We start from the raw sequence: 8,353 nt of genomic DNA, 5'->3' as shown, positions 1-8,353 counted from the left end.
TTTGGCCAGCCAGGGCCAGCCTGAGCAATGGGTCCAGCAGCCCAGAACATGCCGTGCTTCCCTTTGACCCTGTGTCAGGCTGAATAGCTAACTGCACAGGAGACAAAAAGATGCACTTGTATGAGAAAGGGAGCCAACTCCTGGAGATCATGGATTATGGAGTCCTAGCAAGGAGAGTCCTCCCAGAGCTGGAGAGATGGCTCAGTGGTTAAGAGCACTGACTGCTCTTCCAGAGGTCCTGAGTTCAGTTCCCAGCAACCACATGGTGACCACAACTATCTGTAGTGAGATCTGATGCCCTCTTCTGGTGTGTCTGAAGACAGCTACAGTGTACTCACATACATGAAATAAATAAATAAATCTTTTAAAAGAGAGAGAGTCCTCCCATTCACACAGCTAGAGGGAACTCTGTCCCCCTTTAAATGAGCAACTAATACAAACCAATGGCATTTTTCACGCGGTATTGAACCTTGGATAATTTTTTACTTTAGTTCCTCTAGTAATTGGCTTCTGAAATCAGTTGCACTTTGCTTAAGATGGGTTAGAATGCCCTCTGGATAATGTTCTAGCATCTTAAAAATTCTCCCCCACCCAACTCTATGTAAAATGATTTGTCTTACAGACTTGAAAAATGGCATTCAAAAATCTACATTCTTGTTTATCCTACTAAACCAACAGTTTTAAATATCACTTTAGAAGAGGTGATCACGGCCCATTCCTTTAATCCTAGCGCTCAGGAGGCAGAGGCAGGTGCATGTCTTGAGTTCAAGGCCAGCCTGGTCTACAGAGCAAATTCAAGAATAGCCAAGGAGACACAGAGAATCCTTGTCTCAAAACTAAACCAAACCAAAACAACATCAAAGGAATAACTTCTATATAGTTCTTTTGTGCTACAATGCTAACTGTTGCTGGTTCTGCACATAAATGCCTCTCTAGGCCAGCCCTCTAAAACTTGACAGGTATTAGGGATTTATAAATTTGTTTATGGTTTGATTGCTTAAATTTCAAAGTAGCTTTACTACTGTTTTAGGTTAGTTAGTTAGTTAGTTAGTTAGTTAGTTAGTTTGTTTGTTTGTTTTTGATGCCTGCCTGGTGCCCTTGGAAATCCGAAGGACTGGATGCCCAGGCGGTGACTGGAACTACCTATGGGTGTGATCGGCATGTAGGTGCTAGAAACCGAACCTGGGTCCTCTAATGATTGACTCCTGAAGCCAAGTGCACTTGGCTTAAAGTGGATGCGAATGTCCAGCCAGTGCTTTTAAGCCCCGAGCCAGCTCTCCAGTGCCTGCTGGCGTTTTTTGTACAGCATTATAGTTACCTGTTGCATAATGCTGCTCACTGGGCTTTGTCAAGCGTTAGAAGTGAACTGTCTGTTAACGTTCTACAGAAGCACAGCTTTTGACAAGCGAACCGGAACAGCATTTTTGAGACACTAGGACATTACCCACAGGACAAGTGAATGGACGTCAGACATATCTGACCTAAGATCCGAGCCTTCCATGTACCTCAGCTGTTTAAGCCAGGCCTGAAAGGCTCCTTGACATCTGTCATTGACCCTCCCAAGGTGGATCAAATCAGACCAACCAGAGGGAATCTGCCTGGCATCATGGGACTATGGAGAGCTAACCACCAGATGGTCAATTAGCCATGTCTTTAGACAATATTTGTTCAGAGATGGGGGTGGGGAGATGGTCAGACTGAAAATCAAGTCACAGGAGGCCTGGTAGCTAGGAAGCTGACACAAGAGGATCCCAAGTTTGAGGCCAACATAGGCCTCATGTCTCAAACCAGGGAGATGGAGTTGTTTGTGCCACCCCTCCCAAAAGTAACTAAGAGCTATGGAAAATGATTCTTAGGTGTGGTAACCCACACTATATTGTAGCCTCCATCCCTTGGCTCAATGTATTCAGCCTTTTGTTTCAGACATAGACATGTGCCAGCTCGAACTTGTGCTGTTAAAATAGAACATGGAACTTGGGACCAGTCTGGCAGAAATGAAGATATTCTAAGGAGACACTCGTATTGGGGTGTTTGTCCCTCCTCCCAGTGTGGTCTGATTGACTAAATCACTTTTTTCCCCTAGAGATTGCTGTGACTTTTATTTAATTTGAAATCTGGATTAAAATAAAAGCAGTGGATGTGAAGCTTTACAAATATTACATTACTATGTCATTGATATGGCTTTTACACTGATTGGATAGAGAAAGAAAAAAAACTAACATTAGAATTAATGCAGTAACAACATGTGCAAACACAGCACACGCCCTGACAGGCCTCAGTGGAAAACCACTCTGGTCAGTTGCTGTCTGACGTGGCTGCATGCAGGTCTCATTGCTCGGAAGGAGCTTCATTCCTTAAAGGGAAAAAAAAAATCCCTCTCACTGGCCAACAATGGCCAGGAGCAGCTTCCTGTAATCTCCACTCGTGTCACTTGTGATCATTGTGCTTAGGGTCTTCTGATACATCTGAGTGAACATCTGTTTTCTCTGAATAAGGTCAATGTCCCTTCGAGTGACCACAATCCTGACCAGGGTGGAGTCATCCATTCCAGCGCCTTTCGTGGAGTAGTAGAGTCGCTCAGTGAAGAAGGCAGGGTGGTTGAGGGCACACACAAGATGGTCTTCAAACCACTTTCAACATATCCAGAAAATTCTCGGCTTCCACTGCTGAGCAAATCTCCATTAGCCAGCTTGGAATTAGCCTTCAGGTGGCTTTCATCTGAGGGTGAGGATCGTGTTGAAACAGGATCCATCTGTCCCTAGCCTCCCCTCCGAAGCCTGACAGAGACGCTGAGCAGCTTCTGAGCTATCTGTGGTTTACATTCTACCTCTCCTAAATATCCCGAGGTATCCGACCTAGTGTCCTTCTCAAGCTCTCGTCCAGATTCTAATTGATAACATCTAACAATGTCTCGGATTTCTTGATTTGTTCTTGTGCACAAAATCTCTTTCAATACACATTCTTGAGTTCCTGCTCCCTGCATTGCCTTCCGTAAACTCCAGGCATCGTAGTATATAGAAGGCATGAACAAGGCTGGGATTAATTCTTCCATATTTCCACTCAACTCTGACTCGAGATCTTGAATTAAATCCTTGTCATACATGGTCTTAAAAGCTGCTTTAATTTGTTGCCTCTGGTCAATGTTAGACACATGTTAGACACAACATGCACAATTGCTTGCTTGCTCGTCTGTCCCAAACCCCTTCATTGCTTTGCAGAGAATTTTGGCATCTCTCATAGCATCAAAGTTGGAGGCTGGGCGGATTGTTCCTTCGGTGCCCTGGGTCATTGCAGCGGGCTGGCCAGGGTAGGGAGCTTGTCCTCCAGGATACTGAGACAGCATCTGTCCTCCAGGAAAGCTATCTGGGACTGGAACCTGTGCTGGTCCACCACCATAAGACATGCAGGTGGCTGTGGATTGCCAGAAAAGCCTGCTCCACCAGGTGGGGCCCCAAAGCCTTGGCCTCCAGGATAGGCTGGAGCATCCCCTGGATCTAAGGTTCCAGGATAGCCTCCAGGGGCTAGATAACCTCCAGGTGTGGGGTAGCCTCCAGCTACTGGATAGCCACAACTTGGTGCTGGTGGGTAAGCACCTCCTCCCATTGGTGGAAAGCCACTAGGGTATGGATACTGACCCTCAGTGAGGAAAGATAACTCCTGACCTGCAGGAGGATATCCAGGGAAAGGTGGGTAGCCTGGGTATGACATTCTGAACAAGAAAGTAGCATCACACCCCAGCCCACTTTTCTGCCACGCTTTCCACTTTTAATTTGCCTCTTATTGAGGACAGATGGCCAGACCTGAGTTGGGGCACATGTTGTGACCCCCCCCCCAAGTTCGGCCTTGCACAAGCCAGGCACAAGCGATCTACCAACTGAGCTGTCTATACCCCCAGCCCAAAGCTTCTTACACTTTATTTATTCCTTTTCTCCTCCTTTTTCTCTCTCTCTCTCTTTTTTTTTTCGGAGCTGGGGACCGAACCCAGGGCCTTGCGCTTGCTAGGCAAGTGCTCTACCACTGAGCTAAATCCCCAACCCCTCCTTTTTCTCTTTTGAGACAGAGTCATACACTACAGTGCACTCCAAGCTGGCCTGAAACTCACCGTATAGTCCAAGCTGGCCCCCAGCTCCTGGTGATCCTCTTGTGTCAGCCTTGGGGGTACATGCGCTAGAGTAATAGATGTCAACTACCACATCTTGCTGTGGGCCAGATTTTAAGGATGAGAAGTATACAAATGGCACAAAGAAAACCATATGACTGGGGCATGATGATATACTGGAGGTAGAGGCAGAAGAGCCGGAAATTCAAGGCCAGCTTTTGCTATGTGGTGAATTTTAGTCAAGCATGATCTATATAGCAAGTTCTAGATCAGCCAGTACTATGTAACACGACCCTGTCTCATAAAACAAAACAAGGAGCTGGAGAGATGGCTTAGCTGAGGGATCTGGCTTCCAAGATACCTGTACTCATATACACAATGCTCGTACACAGGTACATACATCTCTCTCTCTCTCTCTCTCTCTCTCTCTCTCTCTCTCTCTCTGTGTGTGTGTGTGTGTGTGTGTGTGTGTGTGTGTGTGTATCTCCGAAATGCCAGGTGATTTAGTAATTATGTTTAAGATTTTGACAATGCATTATGTATAAAGGAGAATATTATGAACTGCCTTATATGTATTAAACCTACATAACTTTTAACACATGAACTTTTGCCTACCACTTGGAAAAACTTAGACACATAATTTAGCTTCAAGATGTGTGTGTTTGTGTGTGTGTGTGTGTGGCAACAGATATATAGAATTTCAAATATACCAGAGTACCCTAAGATAATAGTTGCTTCTTTAACTACAGTTGTAAAGGAATTGCTCTCAAAACTTTAAAAAAAATTGTGTACTTAAATAAATGTTTTACTTTGGTTTTATGATTTATTTTTTAATTAACTTTTTGGAGACAGGGGCTGTCCTGGAGCTTACCGGACTGGCCTCAAAGTCACAGATTCTCCTACCTCTGCCTCTCAAGCCCTGGGATTAAAGGCACGTGCAACTGATTTTGGTTTTTAAAAAGATCCATTTTTTATTTGTGCATCTGTGTGTCTGTGTGTCTGTGTGTCTGTGTGTCTGCGTGTGTAGGCCAGAAGAAAGAACTAGATTCCCTTGAACTAGGATTACAGAGGCATCGTGAGCTGCCTGAAGTGGGATTTAAAGTGTGTACCACAACACCCCATAACCTAGACTTTCATAAGATTCCATTCCCTAGTCATCAAGAGCAGAGTGGTGCAGACATATTGGCCACCTATCATGCCAGCAGTAGAAGGATGGGAACACAATCCTTGGAACAAGATGGCTGGCTAGACTAGTCTGAATGGACAGGCTCCAGGTTCCCTGAGAAACTTCCTCAGTAAAGTGGAGAATGATTGGAGAAGACATCTGACGTCAGTTTTGGCCTTCCCTGTGAACACACTCACGCGTTCTTGTAAATGCACACAGAAAGCAGCAGAAACCTGGGCATACCACTCATGCCTGTTATCCTAGTATTTGGGAAGCTGAGACAAGACAGGATTACCTTGAGTTCAAGGCCAGGCTGTAGAGGGAAGCTCTCAAAACAAGGTCAGGAGGTGAGGGTGCATGCTTTTAATTCCAGCACCTTTAATTCCAGGCAGAGGCAGAGGTGGAAGCCGAGGCGGAGCAAGCAAATCTATGAGTTCAAGGCCAAGCCCCATCTACAGAGTGAGTTCCACCATAGCCAGGGCTGCACAGAGAAATCTTGTCTCAAAAAACAAAAACAAATCAAAACCACCACAGCATAAGCAATTATCTTAACAAAGCACAAAATCATTTTAATTTTTTGAGACGGGGTTTCCAATGTACCCTAGACTGACCTCAACAGTGCAGCCTCCCTACCTTGGCCTCCGAGTACTGAGATTAAGATTGTAGGGGTTGGGACTGGAGAGATGGCCCAGCGGTTAAGAGCACCAACTGCTCTTCCAGAGGTCCTGAGTTCAAATCCGAGCAACCACATGGTGGCTCACAACCATCTGTAATGGAATCCGACGCCCTCTTCTGGTGTGTCTGAAGACAGCGACAGTGTACTCATATAAATAAAATAAATAAATCTTTAAAAAAAAAAGATTGTAGGGGTTGGGGATTTAGTTCAGTGGTAGAGCGCTTGCCTAGCAAGCGCAAGGCCCTGGGTTCAGTCCCCAGCTCCGAAAAGAAAGAAAAAGAAAAAGAAAAAGAAAAAAAGATTGTAGCTATCCAGCACTGCACCCAGCTAAGCTAAAAATCTTGTATATATACTTTTTAAATTTTTAATTTTTTTTTTCGGAGCTGGGGACCGAACCCAGGGCCTTGCGCTTCCTAGGTAAGCACTCTACCACTGAGCTAAATCCCCAGCCCCTTTTTAATTTTTTTGAGACAGAGTATCTCTGTGTAGCCCTGGCTGTCCTGAAATTTGCTCTGTAGACCAGGCTGACCTTGAACTCAGAGATGCGCCTGCCTCTGCACATTGGAGTATTGGAATTAAAGGAATGGGCCATCATGCCTGGCTTGAATCTTTGTTTGTTTCAAGCAAGGCTTTTGTAAATGTTCCTAAAAGTGGATCAAATTTTTTTTAAAAACAACCTGAATGTCTTGAACATAAGGAATTTGATTTTTATCTAGTTGCATGATAGTTTGTTACGCTACTGAGTTAGAGGGAAACACTGAATTAAAATCTAACAAAAAGTTGTTATATGTGAAATGTAGAAAGCATTGAATATTGTGGGGCTGGGAGGTGGTTCGGCAGTTAAGAGCACTGACTGCTCTTCCATCAGAACCGGGTTCAATTCCCAGCACCCACATGGCAACTCATAACCATCTGTAACTCCTGTTCCAGTGGCTCTCACACGCATGCAGGCAAAACACCAATGCACATAAAAAGAACGTATTAAATATTGTAACTTAAACATCTAAGGAATTAGCCAGTGAGGACGGTTCAGTAAGTAAAGACTCTTGCTCCCAGGTCTGATAACCTGACTTCTAGCCTCAAAATTCATATAAAAGGGCTGGAGAGATGGCTCAGTGGTTAAGAGCACCCGACTACTCTTCCAGAGGTCCTGAGTTCAATTCCCAGCAACCACATGGTGGCTCACAACCATCTGTAAAGAGATCTGATGCCCTCTTCTGGTGTATCTGAAGACAGCTACAGTGTACTTATATATATATATAATAAATGAATAAATCTTTTTTAAAAAAAAGAGCACTGGCTGCTTTTCCAGAGGTCCTGAGTTCAAATCCCAGCAACCACATGATGGCTCACAACCATTTGTAATGGGATCAGATTGCCCTCTTCTGGTGTGTCTGAAGACAGCAACAGTACAGTGTACTCACATGCATGAAATAAATAAGTAAATATAATTTGGCAAATATTTATTTAGACTGGGTTTAATGGATCATGCCTGTAATCCAGCATGTGACGGGCCAAGGCAGAGTTGTCATGAGTTCTAGGCCAGTAAGAGCTATAGAATGAGACCCTGTCTCTAAAAATCTTTAAAAAACCAAACCAAACAATAAAACAACTTAAGTCTTGCAAACTGAAAGGCAACTGGAGATGGTGGTGCACTCCTGGAATCCCAGCACTTGGGAAGTAGAGGCAGAAGGATCAGGAGTTCAAGGCTGGGAGATGGATTAGTGGGTGAGAGTACTTGCTGTGCAAGCATGAGGACCTGAGTTCAAATCCCCACACCCACAAGCACAAGGCTGGATGGAAACAGGTGGATCCTAGGAGTTTGTTCAATCAACCAGCCAAGCCTAAATGTCAGGGAGAGACCCTGCCTCAAGGCAAGAAGGCAATTCCAACATCTATGTCCATGCATACAGATTCATACATTTGCATGCCCCTATGTATACAGCACACAAACATACAGTACCCATACACACTTAAAGAACTTCAAAAACTTACTACTATCTAGCATGAATTACAAAGGTATATTTACAGAATTATGCTGTAAATTTTATGTAACTTGTGGTGTTCCTACTAGCAGCTTGGCTTTAAAATGACCTCCGCCCCCCTTGAGTGATGACTAAAAATTAACTTGCAATAGCACAGAGAATCACTTGGAGTATATGGAATTTTTGTTCATTTGCTTTTTTAAAAATTGGTTTGTTTGTTTTGATTTTTCAAGACACGGTTTCTGTCTGTTGCTCTGGCTGTCCTGGAACACCCTTGTTAGACCAGGCTGGCCTTGAACACGAGATCAGCCTGCCTCTGACTCCAGCGTGCTAGGATTAAACCCATACACCACCATGCTGGCTTGGGTTTTTTGTTATTGTTCTTTGATTTGGTTTGGTTTTTCTTTTTTCTATTTTTCGGAGCTGGG

At 44.2% G+C, this 8,353-nt stretch overlaps 1 pseudogene; it reads right to left on the bottom strand.

The window, feature by feature from the left end:
* Positions 1 to 2,378: 2,378 nt before the first annotated feature.
* Positions 2,379 to 6,799, bottom strand: Anxa7-ps3 (Annexin A7, pseudogene 3; annotated as a pseudogene).
* Between the last annotated feature and the right edge of the window lie 1,554 nt (positions 6,800 to 8,353).

Source organism: Rattus norvegicus, chromosome X (assembly GCF_036323735.1).
Source record: "Rattus norvegicus strain BN/NHsdMcwi chromosome X, GRCr8, whole genome shotgun sequence".
Lineage (NCBI taxonomy): Eukaryota > Metazoa > Chordata > Mammalia > Rodentia > Muridae > Rattus > Rattus norvegicus.
Note: the sequence above shows the minus strand (reverse complement) of the source record. Positions and strands in the feature narration are given on the sequence as shown.